General features: G+C 42.1%; 1 long non-coding RNA gene across 1 annotated transcript; it reads right to left on the reverse strand.

The window, feature by feature from the left end:
• Positions 1-6,174: 6,174 nt before the first annotated feature.
• LOC111961559 (uncharacterized) lies at positions 6,175-13,284 on the reverse strand. The gene is made up of 3 exons (XR_002877007.2): positions 12,952-13,284; positions 12,630-12,740; positions 6,175-8,794 (listed from the first exon to the last, which is right to left on the reverse strand). It is a non-coding gene; the product is annotated as an uncharacterized lncRNA (long non-coding RNA).
• Between the last annotated feature and the right edge of the window lie 4,841 nt (positions 13,285-18,125).

An 18,125-nucleotide genomic window follows, 5' to 3' on the forward strand; every position in this document is an offset into this window, starting at 1 on the left:
TCCGAAAGGGGGGCGGGGAGGGCCTTATAAGCGTGCGGAAATTAGTATAACAATGGTCTAGTGTTTTTCCAGCCCTGGTAGCACAATCGATATGCTGATAGAATTTAGGGAGTTTTGTTTTAGATTAGCCTTGTTAAAATCCCCAGCTACGATGAATGCAGCTCAGGGTGTGTGGTTTCCAGTTTACAAAGAGTCAGATAAAGTTTGTTCAGGGCCATCGATGTGTCTGCTTGGGGGGGAATGTATACGGCTGTGATTATGATTGACGAGAATTCCCTTGGTAGATAATGCGGTCGACATTTGATTGTGAGGAGTTCTAGATCAGGTGAACAGAACGACTTGAGTTCTTGTGTGTTGTTATGATGATCACACCACTTTCTCGTTAATCATAGGCATACCCCCCCGCCCCTCTTCTTACCGGAAAGATGTTTGTTTCTGTCGGCGCGATGCTATGAAGAAACCAGCTGGCTGCACCGACTCCGTTAGCGTCCCTTGAGTTAGCCATGTTTCCGTGAAGCAGAGCACGTTGCAATCCCTGATGTCTCTCTGGAATGCTACCCGTGCTCGGATTTCATCAACCTTATTGTCAAGAGACTGGACATTGGCGAGTAGTATGCTAGGGAGTGGAGCGCGATGTGCCCGTCTCCGAAGCCTGACCAACGAGCCGCCTCGTTTTCCCCTTTTTCGGCGTCGCACAGGGTCGCCGGCTGGGATCAGATCCATTGTATTGTGTGGAAGGCAAAACACTGGATCCTTTTCGGGAAAGTCATATTCCTGGTAGGAACGATGATGAGTTGACGTTAATCGTATATTCAGTAGTTCCTCCCGACTGTATGTAATGAAACCTAAGATTACCYGGGGTACCGATGTAAGAAATAACACGTAAAAAAACAAAATACTGCATATTTTCCAAGGAACACGAAGCGAGGCGGCCATCTCTTTTCGGCGCCGGAAGTTAGGAAGACGTCATGTAGGCTGGGCCTATTTCTCTTGATGAAGGCCTAATCTCACAATGCTTCCTTCCCCAACATTCTTCAGACATTGTGTCAGTCAAACCACCCTGCAACTAACTCAAAATTGTAGGCTACTAGTCATCAAGCCTCTTAAAACTATGAGTTCACTTTTATGGATTGATTTATAGGCCTATTGCTCTGTAACCAATTCAATAGTCTATACACAGAGCAATAAAGCAGACTCAAATGTTTGCAAGCAAATATCTGTTTTACCCTCAACAATAGCCAACAGCGGTCAACCTATCCTGCAAACGAAAATGATCGATCAAGCCATCCGCACTGTAGAATTAGTGTGCGCGCATGCACAGCACATTATGGTATCACGGGGAATAAGCTTGACAGGAGTAATTTATAATTGACAGCAGTGAATTGTGTGATGATGATGATGTGATGTTTATACCCAGTAACTTCATTCAAAAAGTGAGGCAAATTGTATTGACTTTATTCAAACTCTTTTGATTTCAGTTTGGTAGTATCATGCATCATCCCTGGAAGCACATGCCTCCAGTGTCGGAGTTAAGGGCGGGCTTTAGGGTTCCTGGCCCGCCCTACCGTACCTCCTTGCCCATCGAAATAAAATATTCAAATATTGATAACTTATTTGACCGAGACGTGCGCAGACAGAAAGATGCATCAATCTCAGTTAAATCATCCGAACAAGCGAAACAGTGCCCCGCTGTCTCAGTATGTGTAGACCTTGTATCTGATACGGTCTGGACCAAAATATCATGGCATGTCATACCATTTCTGACCAGACAGCATCAGATACATGGGCTACATATAGAGGGGCGCTGTTTCGTTCGCTTGGATGCTTTCTCCGTTGATATAGTTTCAGCAGAGAGGAAGAGGCAAAGCGAGAGAGCTCACTCTCACTAAAATTTGTCCAATATAAGCCCAATGCATTTTTATAGGAATAATACGCAGACTTAAGCTTGTCGCCTGCCTTCCCACCTTTGGGACAATGACTCCCATTGTTAGGGCGGAGACATGAGCATCTCGTCATTATATACAAAAATCTCTGGTTTCAGCCTTAATTAGAAAGGAAAGTTGCCGGGTGCACAGTGTGCCCTGTTAGGATGCTGGAATGCCCTAAAATAAATTGTTTCGCCAAAATTATATAATTACTCCTGTCTAAATAAAATCTTTAAAAATACTTCACCAGGGAGCATGACTTAGCCACAGAGGTTCATTAGCTTATTTAAAAAAAATAGCTGTGGATTGTTTCAAATCACAAGTTGTTAGGAGAATTTTGTTCTCATGTTCATTAACCAATTCAATTAAAATACTCTGTCTGTTACTAAGAATTTGTAAGGTTCTTATTAAAATGAAACAGACAGAGGCCAGTCTACTTAGTCAGCAGGTTTATTTACGAGAGCTCTGCTTATCATTTCCTGTACATTGGTCTATATACCTCACATTTCGTCATAAATGTCCCTCCTCCTCTCAGAAACAATGACAATATAGTTCACATTTCCTCTCCTTCTCATACATTGCCTGTCACCTGTTATACAATCTACTACAAGCCCAAGGTCTCTCCCCTCCCTGGGTGGGGACATAATGTCCTGAAAGGAACACAGTAGTACGGCTTGTCTGTCGATAGCTCCTCTTATCTCATACATTGTCTCACACTTGCACCCTGCTTACATACTAAAAAGGAACAAAAAGTCCTTGTACTAGTTCTGACTAAAACTACACACATCAGATTTAGATTTATGATTCTAATAAATTTCATACAATCATACAGTGACAGGGTAGAATTCTGTTAGTTATAGTTCTATGTTAAATGTATACATCATTTAGTCATTATTCATAAAATTCATAACAATCCACCCTATGACTAAATATTATTCACACAATCCCACATCTATTTTTATTAGGAATATCAATTATACCCAAAAAATCTAAATCAATAATCAACCACAAAATCAACCACACACAAACCAATATATATATTTACAATGACTGTTCTAGGCCTACATCAGAATCATAACTCTTCTTATCAGGATTTTCGTTATAATCTTCATCAAAGAACAGTCTAAACATAAAAACAAGAAGAAACCTAAACATTAAAAATGGTCTCATGTAGCATAAGCTCCTCATAAGTGCAGACATCACACACGGATGGGATGTAGAGGAAGTAAGAACATGCAATAGGACAGAGAATGTTACAACCGACAAGACAATGAGGGACCTGACTGGCAGATGAAAAGGCCTAGAGCGGATGTCTGGTGGATTGTGGAGAGGTGAGGCTGTGGCCTGACCTTCCTACCAATTGGACCGGTAGTTGTGCACTAGTGCAGTTAGGCATGCCCTTCACCCTTATCAAACACTAGAACCTAGAGCCAGGTAGAAGAGAGAGAAGGAGTGATCCGTCCGGATCTTTTGACAATAGAATTTACATAGGATAGTATTGGATATGTTACTGGATGAAAGGGTGGTGTGTGTGATATTCGGAGTAGAATGTTGTAACTTCATCCCAAATAACACATATCAGACGGATCAGTGACCAAGGCCCTGGCTGGTTTAACTAGCAGAAATCTCTGGGGTAGATACTTCTCGGACGAGTTGGTTTGACAGTGTGTTTGGGAAATGGAAAAATGTCATGATCACTGTATTGTGGGCAACCTTCACCTGTGTGACTGTGTTAGTTTTGTGCGGATGTTGCGTGAGAGGTCTCATTTCCAGGACACTGGAGAAATCGATGATGCAACAGATGGTGAGATACGGACCGATTCCGAGCTCTGACCAGTGGAATGATGAATAAATGACCCCAGACCTAGTAGATGGACCAGGCTCCTTGATGTAGTGAGCCATACAATAATAGTGTCTTCCTGTAACTGTGAAAGGGGGAAGTCTGGATGTAATGGGGACAGGATTTAGCAAACTTATTGAGAAAAGTGGAGAGAGACAGTCAAAAGAAAGGAGGAGGCCTTAAGGGGAAGGGACCCAAGAGAGAAGGGAAAAAATGGATAGAACCCGAGAACAGAAAATGTTACATCTGTAGCCAGTCAGGACATTTGGCTAAGGAGTGTGAGGAACCATGCATGCACTGCGATAAGGTGGGCCACAATCACAGAGACTGTAGAAAGAACAGAAAGGATAGGAGAGAGGGTCAAAGGCAAGAACAGAGAGAAAAAGGTCAGGCGCCTACAGCCAGACTCAGAGGAGGAATAGAAAAGAAAGGAGATCAGTACCYAATGGTCACTATCGGAGTAACTGTARATAAGCAWAAAGGAGGCTTCAAGGAAACGAGAAGTAAGGAAGATCAGACAGGAACGGAATATTTCATCGCTGCTCTTGGGGAAAGAGCAGGAAAGATTTTAAACAGAGGGGGAAAAACAGAGAAACGCTTGGACCTTTAAATTAGGACTATTTTCTGGGAATGTTCTCGGTAGTGCGTGCCGGAGTTTGCGACTACAGACAATTATAATAATAGGGTTGTTCTTGCCTACCACGCGGGAGACTGGGGTTCGCATCTCAGCCTAGGCACCGATAGACTAAAATTCATTCTGATTGTAATTCAAATACTGAGATGTTTTGCCGGGAGAGATACGGTTAGTTAGTGTTTGTTTAAGATATAAACTGAACGGTTTAACTTCTCTGCGCTACGGATCCCTTTTACGGGATAATTTTCCTAAACAACCCCTGAATTGCAGGGCGCAAAATATTACAAAAAATATTATTTATAATCATGCAATCACAAGTGAAATATACCAAAACACACCTTAGCTCGTTGTTAATCCACCTATCATGTCAGATTTTGAAAATATGCTTTACAGAGAAAGAAATCCAAGCTTTTGTGAGTGTATCAATCAATGCTAGAACAGCTAGCCCCAAATTAACATGGTCACGAAAGTCAGAAAAGCAATAAAATTAATCGCTTACCTTTGATAATCTTCGGATGTTTGCACTCACGAGACTCCCAGTTACACAATTAATGTTATTTTTGTTCGATAAATATTACTTTTATAACAAAAAAATGCCATTTGGGTTGCACGTTATGTTCAGAAAACCAAAGCCTCGTTCCGTTCCACGAAAATTCCAAAAAGTATCCGTAATGGTCGTAGAAACATGTCAAATTTTTTTTTAAATCAATCCTCAGGTTGTTTTTAACAAACATAATCGATAATATTTCAACCGGACCGTAACCTACTCAATAAGAGAGAAAAAGAAAATGGGGAGCTACCCTCTCATGCACAGAAACTAATCTGAGGACACCTGACTACTTTTGAAAAACCTCGCTAATTTTTCAAAATAAAAGCCTGAAACTATGTCTAAAGCCTGGTCACAGCCTGAGGAAGCCATTGGAAAAGGAATCTGGTTGATACCCCTTTAAATGGAAGAAAGACGGGCCAGGAAACACAGATTTCTTTTTAAAGAATCACTTCCGGGTTAGATTTTCTCAGGTTTTCGCCTGCAGAATCAGTTTTGTTATACTCACAGACAACATTTTGACAGTTTTGGAAACTTGAGTGTTTTCTATCCTAATCTGTAAATTATATGCATATTCTACGATCTGGACCTGAGAAATAGTCACAAGTTTGTTTACTTCCCTGTTAGTGAGCATTTATCATTTGCCAAGATAATCCATCCACCTGACAGGTGTGGCATATCAAGGAGCTGATTAAACAGCATCATCATTACACACATGCACCTTGTGCTGGGGACAATAAAAGGCTACTATAAAATGTTCAGTTTTAGTCACACAACACAATGCCCCAGATGTCTCAAGTTTTGATGGAGCGTGCAATTGGCATGTAGACTGCAGGAAGGTCCACCAGAGCTGTTGCCAGATAAGTGAATGTTCATTTCTCTACTATAAGCCACGTCGTTTCAGTGAATTTGGCAGTATGTCCAACCGGCCTCACAACCGCAGACCAAGTGTATGGCATCGTGTAGACGAATGGTTTGTTATGGTATGAGCAGGAATAAGCTAGAAAACACAATTGCATTTTTTCTATGGCAATTTGAATGCATAGAGATAACGTGACAAGATCCCGAGGCCCATTGTCGTGCCATTTATCCGCTGCCATCACCTCATATTTCAGCATGATGGTGCACGGTCCCATGTCGCAACGATCTGTACACAATTCCTGGAAGCTGAAAATGTCTCAGTTCTTCCATGGTCTGCATCCTCAACAGAAATGTCACCCATTAAGCATTTTTGGAATACTCTGGAGCAACGTGTACGACAGCGTGTTCCAGTTCCCACCAATATCCAGCCACTGAAGAGGAGTGGGGACAACATTACACAGGCCACAATCAACAGCCTGATCAATTCAATGCGAAGGAGATGTGTTGCGCACCATAGGGCAAATGGTGGTCACAGCAGATACTGTCTGGTTTTCTGATCCACACCCCTACCTTTTTTGTTAAGTTATCTGTGACCAACAGATGCATATCTGTATTCCCAGTCTTGTGAAATCCATAGATTTAGGGCCTAATTAAGTTATTTCAATTGACTGATTTCCATATACTGTATGAACTGTTAATCAGTAAAATCTTTGAAATTGTTGCATGTTGCATTTATATTTTTGTTCAGTATATGTTGGTAAACCGTTTATAATAGCAATAAGGCACCTCTGGGGTTTGTGATACAGTATATGGTCAAAACACCACGGCTAAGGGAAGTATCCAGGCACTTTGAGCCCCGTCGTGCCTAAGAACAGTCCTCAGCCGTGGTGTATTGGCCATATACCACAGCCCCTCGGGCCTTATTGCTTAATTATTACATATGCGATGTATGTGTATGTTCAAAATGGTACATATTCGAAACAGTATGTTACACTTTAATTGAGTCTACAATATGGGATATATACTGTATATTAAGATGAAACGAATCAAGTAATTACTTGTATTGGCAATCTATTTGAATCAGCTCTTCAATTAAAATAATGACCATTCAAATATTATACATGATCATATTTGACAATAGGTTATGATAATTACAAAAATCCAATCATGGCTCTATTAATCAGATTCTGCTTTTAATCATCTGTGCCTTTATAAAGTGCTTAGATGTTTCTTTGCTTCTAGACTGTATTTCTAACATATTTCATGAGATCTAAATGCAATCATAGTTATGTGGAATCTTAATCACTGAATCGGGTCTAACCAAACTACTGCCTGGGAGGCATGTGCTTCCGCATGTGATGTGTGTTGCTACCCAAACCAAAACTAAAAAGTGTGAATAAAGTAAATAATTTCCAATTTGCCAAAATTTTTGAGTGAAGTTACTGTATATATATATAAACATATCACATCATCATTGCACAATTCACTGGTGACACTACATCTGTTTAGAAGAGGTTCAGAGATCAGAACAGCTCTATAAGAGCTCCACAGTGGACATGTCATAATACCCATAAAACCTAGCGGTCAAACACGGAAATGGTTCCAATCATCTTTCCACCATTCATTTTTCACATAGTGAATTTTACAAACACTTCAAATTAAGTATGTGTTTTGTGTAGGCTTACCTTGGTGTGATGTCATGATAACCGTGTTATTCTCTCTCAGACAAGGTGAGTTTTATTAATATATTAGCCCCAATTTACACTAAAAAATGTTAAATGCTAATTAGCAACAGAGAAGACCTCTGCAAGACCACACATTTCTGCAGGATGCTCCTGCATGTCATCTCTAGCCAGCACTGTCAGCTACCGTTCACCAGTGCGATCAGAGAGCTGTGCCGAATCCACGATGAATCCATGTGCTGCATTGAAATGAAGTGAATAAAGTATTGAACATCTTTCATCTCCTTTCTCTGTCTTAGTCAGTAGATCAAAAAATAATTTTGGATTACTTAGCCTAGGTAATTGTTTGTAAAGTATGTCTATTTCAGACCTTATGGCATTTTCTTCAAGGATGAGCATAAGAGCATTAAAAAGGGGAGAAGACCACTATAAGTCTTGGATTCTGGATAAGTACAGCTATAGTTTAGTGGCAACTTACCAGTTTGATCAGGGCCATCGTGAGGGATAACGTTTATCCTGTGTCGGTGAGTGTAGCTATTAAGTTAAGTTTGAGCATCTTAGCAATACAAAGCGTTCTATACAGCTGTCAACATTCTACAAGAGATTAATTATATAATCAATAACTAGATCACCCCGGATACCAGACTTCAGTGATAACAGTTCTAGAATGTTGTCATTGATGAGAATGAATCTAAAAATCTAATGACATTCAGAATTGACTTTGTTTAGACATCTAGCCTGTATTGTAGTTTCATGACCAGAGAGAAATCTTCAAAAGCACAGTATTTATTTATTCGGACTGGTAAATCCATTCACATAGCCTTCATTTATAGGATCCTTCCCCCTATATGAGTGATAAAATCCCAAGTTATAAATTAAGTTTATTGAAAAACTGCACTTGTCCCCTATAGCAGTAATGTCAGACATCAATATAGCACATTTCTTTTAACAATTGCATTTCAAGGTGTTCAAAGTCATGAATTGAAAGATATGTGTCACTTAACATCCTTCCTCTTGGCAGGTCTCTTTAGGTCACCAGGGGATTCTCTATACCACATGCAAATGCCTCCGTGGAGCTCATAAGTGTAGCCATGCAGCCTATTTTGGCAGTTCACAATTTCGGCCATACGGATGTGGAATGTGAGTGGAGGAAGCCAGCCGTGACCAACCAGGTGCAGTCAGTGGAGGACCTGTACCCAGCCGAAGACTTCAACCCTCTGTCCCGAGAGCCAACAGAGGAGGATCTTCAGTAGCTAAAACACCTTCTCTGTGGCAGGTTCAGTGGAATGGCATGTCTCCTTGAACCTGAGCCAGAACAACCGATACAGACAGGGATGACAGGGAGGGTATCGGACATTATTAAAAAACAAGGGCACCTGGGGCATACAGGCATCCTGGCTGGCATGGCGCTGTCAGTGGAGCAGCAGGAGGCTATAGGGCAGGCAAAAGTTGGACAGCGTACCAAACCCAACTGGCACACCATGCGGAGAGGGAGGTTGACGGCACCAATTATGGAGGAGTGGTTAGGGCCAAGTGCGCTACTCCGTCACTGCTTAACTTCTTATGGATGGGGGGCAGTATTGAGTAGCTTGGATGAATAAGGTGCCCAGAGTAAACTGCCTGCTACTCAGGCCCAGAAGCTAAGATATGCATATTATTAGATTTGGATAGAAAACACTCTGAAGTTTCTAAAACTGTTTGAATGATGTATGTGAGTATAACAGTACTCATATGGCACGCAAAACCCTGAGAAAAAATCCAACCAGGAAGTGGGAAATCTGAGGTTTGCAGTTTTTCAACTCTTTGCCTATCCAAGATACAGTGGAAATTTGGTCCGATTGCACTTCCTACGGCTTCCACTAGATGTCAACAGTATTTAGAACCTTGTTTGAGGCTTCTACTGTGAAGGGGGAGAGAATGAGAGCTGTTTCAACCAGAGGTCTGGCAGAGTGCCATGAGCTCAGTCTCGCACGCACCCGTGAGAGTAAGCTGCGTTCCATTGCATTTCTAAAGACAAAGGAATTCTCCGGTTAAAACATTATTGAAGATTTATGTTAAAAACATCCTAAAGATTGATTCTATACATCGTTTGACATGTTTCTACAAACTATAACGGAACTTTTTGACTTTTCGTCTGGACCTAGTGCTCGCGCCTCATGAATTTGGATTTGTGACCCAAACGCGTGAACAAAAAGGAGGTATTTGGACATAAATTGACTTTATCGAACAAAACAAACATTTATTGTGGAACTGGGATTCCTGGGAGTGCATTCTGATGAAGATCATCAAAAGTAAGTGAATATTTATAATGCTTTTTCTGACGGATGCTCTGAGGACACGGCTAGGTATGCCGTCTGGGCCGGCAGCCTTGCGAGGATTAACATTCTTAAATGTATAACTCACGTCGGCCACGGAGAACGAGAGCCACATTGATGGCACTGTTATATACTCAAAGCGGGCAAAGAATGTGTTTAGCTTGTCCAGGAACAAGATGTCGGTGTCCGCGACGTGGCTGGTTTTCCCTTTGAAATCCGGGATTGTCTGTAGACCCTGCCACATTTGTCTTGTGTCTGAGCCATTAAATTGCAAACCCACTTTTTCTCTGCACTGACATTTTGCTTGTTTGATTGCCTTACGGAGGGAATAATTACACTGTTTCTGTTCAACCATATTCCCAGTCACCTTGCTATGGTTAAATGCGGTGGTTCGCGCTTTCAGTTTTGCCCAAATGCTGCCATCTATCCACGTTTTTTGGTTTGGGTAGATTTGAATAGTCAGTGGGAACAACATCCCCTATACACTTCCTGATGAACGCAATCACCGTGTCTGTGTATATGTCAATGTTACTCTGAGGCAACCCGGAACATATCCCAGTCCTCGTGATCAAAACAATCTTGAAGCATGGATTCTGATTGGTCAGACCAGCGTTGAATAGACCTTAGCACAGGTACTTCCCGTTTGAGTTTCTGCATATAGGAAGGGAAAGAGGGGGAGGGTGTAACAATGGTCAAGAGTTTTTGTAGCGCGAGTACTACAGGCAATGTGTTGGTAGAACATCAGACCAAAAGACAGATTTCCACCAGTCTAATGTCCATTGCTCGTGTTTCTTGGCCCAAGCAAGTCTCTTATTCTTATTGGTGTCCTTAAGTCGTAGTTTCTTAGCAGCAATTCGACCACGAAGGCCTGATTCACGCAGTCTCCTCTGAACAGTTGATGTTGAGATGTGTCTGTTGCTTGAACTCTGTGAAACATTTATCTGGGCTGCAATTTCTGAGGCTGGTAACTCTAATGAACTTATTCTCTGCAGCAGAGGCAACTCTGGGTCTTCCGATCCTGTGGCGGTCCTCGTGAGAGCCAGTTTCATCATTGCGCTTAATGGTTTTTGCAACTGCACTTGAAGCAACTTTCAAAGTTCTTGAAATTTTCCGAATTGACTGACCTTCATGTCTTAAAGTAATGATGGACCGTCGTTTCTCTTTGCTTATTTGATCTGTTCTTGCCATAATATGGATTTGGTATTTTACCAAACAGGGCCATCTTCTGTATACCACACCTACCTTGTCACAACACAACTGATTGGCTCAAACACATTAAGAAGGAAAGAAATTCCACAAATGAACTTTTATCAAGGCACACCTGTTAATTGAAATGCATTCCAGGTGACTACTTCATGAAGCTGATTGAGAGAGTGTGCAGAGCTGTCATCAAGGCACAGGGTGGCTACTTTGAAGAATCTCAAATATAAAATATATTTTGATTTGTTTAACACTTTTTTCTTAAAACCCTTGAATGAGTAAGTGTGTCCAAACGTTTGACTGGTACTGTATCTGCATATCTAAAATCCTTCTATGTGGATGGGACATTTCTGTTGGGATGGAGGAATTATCTGAAATGTTGAACTAGATGATCAGGACAGTCTAGGGTACTATTTGCCTGAAGAAGTGAAGTATTGCGACGAGATATACGACTGTTTATGATTCTAATTCTCAAGAGGAAACTTAAAACCCTCAGCACTGAGGTCACTGAGGAGGACCTACAGTGATAGGGCCATCGTCTGAACGCGACTGACATACAGTACATCTAGATTTTGGCCACTGGCCAGCAGAGCGGGATTTCTACGAGCCTGGGTAACATTCAGGTCCTGCTGTGGCATGCGATGTTTACAAAGGCAAAATTTCATTACGGTGTTAGGCTAGTTTGGCACATTTTCTACTCGCCATTTCACTGCTGTACCAGGCTAGTTTGGCACATTGTCTACTAGCCCAGTCTGAAAGGTACTAGCCTCAGGCTATCTTAATTTCCATTCCTGCTGACATTTACAACTGACTTCACAGGTCATCTGATTAGTCTTGTACAACAGATGCACTCGTGGAACAAAACCATAGGTGTCTTGTATGGGAAAACATTGACCCCACAAGTCCTTTGTCAACTAGCTATCCAGCTACTTAACGTTAGCTCACCGTTCGTGTAGTCACACTTTTCCAAGTGGTGACATAATAGCTAATGTTAGCCCACCAGGGCAGGGATATTTAGTTAACGTTTAGCTAGCTAGTTACTTCACCTCATTGTTCGTGTAGTCAGACTTTTCCCCAGACCCCACGGGTGGTGACATGCTAGCTAGTCCAACAGAGCAGGGATATTTAACGTTAGCGCTAATGGTTACCATGTCACTGCCTGTCGGGAAAGTCCGGCTCCACCACGGTGAGATATGGTACAACGTTAGCTAGCTAACATTAGCTAATGTAGCCAACTAGCCAACCAAGGTGCCTAACTAGCTAAGCCAACAGGCAATATTTAGATAGCTACATCCCTGCCCTGGTTGGATAACTTTAGCTAGCATGTCACCACGTGAAAAAATATGACTACACAAACCGTGAGCTAACGTTGGCTAACTTAGGTCACAAAGGACTTGTCAATAATAAAAGGTCACAACAGTCATTATGCTAGCCTATGCTGATTGTATTTTTACTTGTAAGGAAGGTAATGTGTGTTGCACACATCAGTACAGTCAGTGGTTATCTAGCTCATTTTAAAAAACATCTAGCTAACCACAAATCTTTGACCTAACCAAAATAGCTTGTTAGCAGCTAGCATACAAGGCTTAAGTTATCACATAGCTCCAGCATCGCCTCTCACTTACCGAGTTCGAAAAATGAGAAAATACACGTGTGCTTATCGGAGTGGTGGTTGCAATCCGGTACATAGCACAGAACCCTCCTTGCTTCTGATCAACGGAGAGACCTAAGATTAGCTAGTTAGCTACAAAGGCCAGGGTAATTTAAAAAAGTATAGTACTGTAATTGAAAAATGCTACGGTAGCTAGCTAGGTAAATTGAAAAATGCTTAACAAGAATACACACAATATCAATTATTTACACGAGACACTAAAAAGGCTATAATATCTACTTGCTTGGTTACTTGTCATGAGAGTTTGCATGGAGGAATGTGGAGGTTTAACTTACCCTGCGCCTTGAGTGAATACGTCAAAGCTTGCAACAGGATGTGTAGTAGTTCTGTATGATAGCTACATTATCCTTGCCAAAAATAACTAACTGAAAGCCACACCCCCAATAAGCCAGGAATATGACAGCATTGAGGCATGTGTCACTGTGTATTTCACTTGTTCATATAGCAAACAAGAAATCTCATAATCCAGTGACTTTAACAGTCAACACACTAATAATTTTGCGGTAATTAGTTTAAAATAAAAACATTTTCTCTCAGCCTCATGGCAAAATGTGTAGAATAGTGTTACGTTCCCCAGTTTCTGTGTTGTGGTTTTGTTTGTATGTGTGTGTGTGTGTTTCAGGATGGCTTCCTGAAATTTCCCCAAGCAGCTGATTGGTCGGCCCCATTGCTAATTGGAGCTGACCACGCCCTCTCGTCAAAGGATACAGCTGTCTGTAATTACAGACTCCTTCAGAAGCTAGAAAAGCCAGTGTTCCTTTGTTAGGAGAGAGCTGAGGGTTATAGCCTGTGTTGGTTGTTTCTCAGATAGAACTGAGGGTTATAGCCTGTGTTGGTTGTTTCTCAGATAGAGAGGAGATTTGCTATGTCCTATGTTGGTTGTTGCTGAGAGAGCTGATTAGTATGTCCTGTGTGTCAATAGAATGCAGGTTTTTTTTGGATTATTGACATTGTTTGTATTATTCTGTTTAATTTTTTCCAAGGGGGGAAGGGGAAGGTGCTTAGGTAAGAGGCCTGCTGGCATACATAACCCGTAGTATTGAATCTGTCTATGCACACTAGGTAAGACCTGGGTGGACCACCCCCTGTATTTTGGTTAGCATACCAGGTGGTGCTAAAAATTAGGTAAGTAGTGGGTAGGCAGGTAAGGTAGAAGAGGGGGCCTTGACGTTTACTTTCTTTGCTTTGGTTCCGTCCAGCCCCATTTCCCAAAATTTACCATGTAAAGGAATAAATTCCCAGTAAATGTTAAATTCTCTGCCTTTTAGTCATCCTTACTCGCACCTACAATCCCATACCTCTTTTGCTCCACGGGGAGTTTAGTTGCAGGGTGTTGCGTTCCCTCTTCCTAGATGCGTACGTAACATAATGGGGGCTCATCCGGGATCCTTTAACCCCACCGGTTTAACAATGATGTGCATTGCTACTCGATACCCAGAGGCTGTTCTTCTCCAGACTATAACGGCTAAGACTGTGGTGAAGGCACTAGTGAAGTTCTTCTCTACGTTTGGACTCCCTAAAGTAATCCAAACTGATCAGGGAATCAACTCTGTCAAAACATTTCTCAAACGTGTTAAAGACGCTGTGTATTTCCCATCAGGTCTCCAGTCTGTATCATCCGGAGAGTCGAGGGGCCCTCGAATGCTGGCATCAGACGCTAAAGGAAATGTTACGCAAGTATTGCATGGATACCAGTACCGATTGGGATGAGGGGGTGCCCTTTGTCCTATTTGCTATCAGGGAAACAATACAGGAGTACTTAGGATTCAGCCCTGCTGACCTTGTGTTTGGACACACCCCACGGAGTCCGCTAAAAGTTTTGGAGGAGCATATCCTATCTCCTACACCCAGTAGCGCCCCTATAAATGTTGGATTATGTCAGTAAGATGTGGGAGAGACTGCACGCAGCATGTGCGTTAGCCCAAAAGTCTCTTCATCTCAAGCGCGTGAAGTTGCATTATGACAAAAAGGCTGTTGGCTGTTCTTTTGCACCGGGGGATCAAGTTTTAGTTTTGTTGCCAATCCCTGGCTCATCTCTGTCGGCACGTTTTTCTGGGCCGTATCTTGTGGAAAAGAAACTCAGTGACACCAATTATGTGATTAAGACCCCCGATCGTATGCGTTCTTCCCGTGTGTCATGTTAACATGCTGAAAGCATTTTATGTGCGTGATACTCCAGACAGCTGCTCAGGTAAGCCGGTCCAGCCCGCTGTCTCCAGTGTGGCTGCGGTGCTGAAGCCTGGCTGGGACCTAGAGGAGGATAAGGACGGGTTGGCGTTACGCCATACGTTACAGCAGTGTGAGCGCTGATGTAATTCGGAGATGCTGAAAGTTACCCTCTCAAATGGTACATTTGGATAACAATCAAACTAATGATCTTATCCTATTGATAAATGGTTTTCTCTGTTTCAGGACGTTCCAAGTCGCACGTCCGTCTTGGAACATGATGTGGATGTGGGGAACGCTGCTCCTATACGTCAGCATCTGTACTGGGTTAACATTAAGAAAAGGGAGGTAATGAAAAGTGAGGTAGCTTATTTATTACAGCATGACATGGCAAAACCCAGTAATAGCTCCTGGAGTTCCCCATGTATGTCCCGCTTATGTACGGACTATCGTTGTGTAAATGCAGTTACAAAGTCTGATTATTTTCCTCTACCTTACTTGGATGACTGCACTGTTAGAATTGGCTCTGCTGCTTACGTTAGATTTGCTAAAAAGTTATTGGCAGGTGTCTCTGACCTCTCGAGCTTCTGACATCTCGGCTTTCGTTACGCCTGATAACTTCGTACAAAACACTGATGCCCTTTTGAATGTTTAATGCACCTGCTACTTTTCAGCGCCTTTTTTGTCGCAAATGTGTCAAATTGTACTGCTGACCTAGACGATGTAATTCATTCGTCTATTTGGTCTGATCATCTCGCCACTTTTAACCCTCAATTTGGCCAAGTGTGAGTTTGGGAAGGCTACAGTGACTTAGGGAAACAAGTGGGACGAGGTCAAGTGCGCCCAGTAACTGGCAAATGGAAGCAATTGTTGTTTTTCCAGCTCCCACGACTCGCCGCCAGTTGCACAGATTCCTGGGGATGGTAGGGTACATTTTGTAAGAGTAACTCCCCTTACGTCTCTGCTTAGTCCCAAGGTACCATTTAAGTGGTCCCAGGACTGTAACTATGCTTTTGAGTCGGCTAAAGCGCTACTTTGTAGTGCCCCAGTGCTTGCCGCCCCCAACTTTGACAAACCTTTTAAGTTGGAGGTAGACGCTAGTATAGTGGGGGTGGGTGCAGTTCTCTTTCAGGAAGAGGGAGTGGATTGGCCCGTCAGTTTCTTCTCCCGTAAGTTCAACTCGTGTTAGTCAAGGTACTACAACATTGAACAAGAGAAACTGACGGGCCAATATTGCTTTATTGCTAGCTTTACTGGCTTTATTGCTAGCCTTAAAGTTCTTTGAAGTATATTTAGGCTCCAGTGCCTTGCCTATACTGGTCTTCACGGACCATAATCCTTTGGCGTTTTTGAAGCAAATGTACAATCAGAACCACCGCCTTATGCGGTGGGCTCTGATTGTACAAGGATACAATGTACAGATAAAGTATGTGAAGGGCTCGGCGAATGTGGTTGCCGACACTCTATCACGGGTTTAGTAACTGGGGATGCGTTAGGTTTTGTTACTGCAAACTGTATGTTTGCATGTTTTGTGGTGGGCGTGTTACGTTCCCCAGTTTCTGTGTTGTGGTTTTGTTTGTATGTGTATTTCAGGATGGCTTCCTGAAATTCCCCCAAGCAGCTGATTGGTCGGCCCCATTGCTAATTGGAGCTGACCCCGCCCTCTCGTCAAAGGATACAGCTGTCTGTAATTACAGACTCCTTCAGAAGCTAGAAAAGCCAGTGTTTGTTAGGAGAGAGCTGAGGGTTATATCCTGTGTTGGTTGTTTCTCAGATAGAGCTGAGGGTTATATCCTGTGTTGGTTGTTTCTCAGATAGAGGAGATTTGCTATGTCCTATGTTGGTTGTTGCTGAGAGAGCTGATTAGTATGTCCTGTGTGTCAATAGAATGCAGGTTTTTTGGATTATTGACATTGTTAATATTCTGTTTAATTTGTTCCGAAGGGGAAGGCACCTAGGGAGTGCTTACGCAAGAGGCCTGCTGGCATACATAGTATTGAATCTGTCTATGCACACTAGGTCAGACCTGGGCGGGCCACCCCCTATATTTTGGTTAGCCCACCAGGTGGTGCTAAAAGCTAGGTAAGTAGTGGGTAGGCAGGTATGGTAGAAGAGGGGGCTTTGACATCTACTTTCTTTGCTTTGGTTCCGTCCAGCCCCTTTGCCAAATTTACCATGTGAAGGAATACATTCCCAGTAAACTGTAAATTCTCTGCCTTTTTGTCATCCTTACTCGCACCTACAATCACATACCTCTTTTGCTCCACGGGGAGTTGAGATGTTGCGTTCCCTCTTCCTAGATGCGTACGTAACAAATAGCATGAGATGAGCTATACAACTGTACATTTGTCACTTTGCCCGATATCGAAGGGGGGGAGGCACCCACATTTCTGCAGGCCCACCCACCAATGAATTTCGGGCTACGTCTCTGCTTCCAACATAATTGAATAGGAAGTATAAACTAACATCCTATTAGCTAGAAAGGTAACTCCAAACACATTTTCGCTAATAGCAGCTGGTTAAACAAAGGTTAGCCATGTGTTGGCAAAAATATATGTCCAAGTTAAGAAAGCAGATACTCCAGTGAGTGTAATTTGCTCAATATTAGGAGTTGAGAAATAAAGCTGACATCATTAGAGAGAAGATATTCTTATGTTATACAGCATGTATCCAATTCAAAATGCGTTTATTCTGTTGCTAGAGCTATTCAGAAAAACATTAAATATATATATTCTACTTTTTCACAATATATATTTTAGCGGACCCCTTGCAGTACCTCCGCAGGCCCCAGGTTGAATACCCCTGCTCTAGAGTAGTCGAGACGCCCGCATGAGAATAATATATTGACGTAAAACAGCCACATGATGTCGCAAGTATGCCTCTGCACTTCATGACATCGTGAGTTCATGCACTGAAAATGAATTATTGTCTTGGCAAGATATAATTAGTGTAGCTTGCTAAAGTGACGTTCATTGCTTTATACATACTATTATTGTAACACTATATATTTATATCTATACTTCATTGTATAATATATTTTTCAAAATAATATTTTCGTTAAAGAGTATCCCTGCCCACAAGAGAAATAGCCTTTATGACAGTTTGGATGGAGTAGACCAACTGACAAAAGTTATGACAGAGTTTGGATAGAAACAAATCTATGTCGGTAGGCTAACTGATGAACAGCTATACACAAAATACAGTACAGTGCAAACAAGACTGTGTAAACATGAATAATCGCAGGAGACTGGTTTGGTGTGTGTATCAATGGAGGTGCTGGGGC

Source organism: Salvelinus sp. IW2-2015, linkage group LG4q.1:29, assembly GCF_002910315.2.
Source record: "Salvelinus sp. IW2-2015 linkage group LG4q.1:29, ASM291031v2, whole genome shotgun sequence".
Classification (NCBI taxonomy): Eukaryota; Metazoa; Chordata; class Actinopteri; order Salmoniformes; family Salmonidae; genus Salvelinus; species Salvelinus sp. IW2-2015.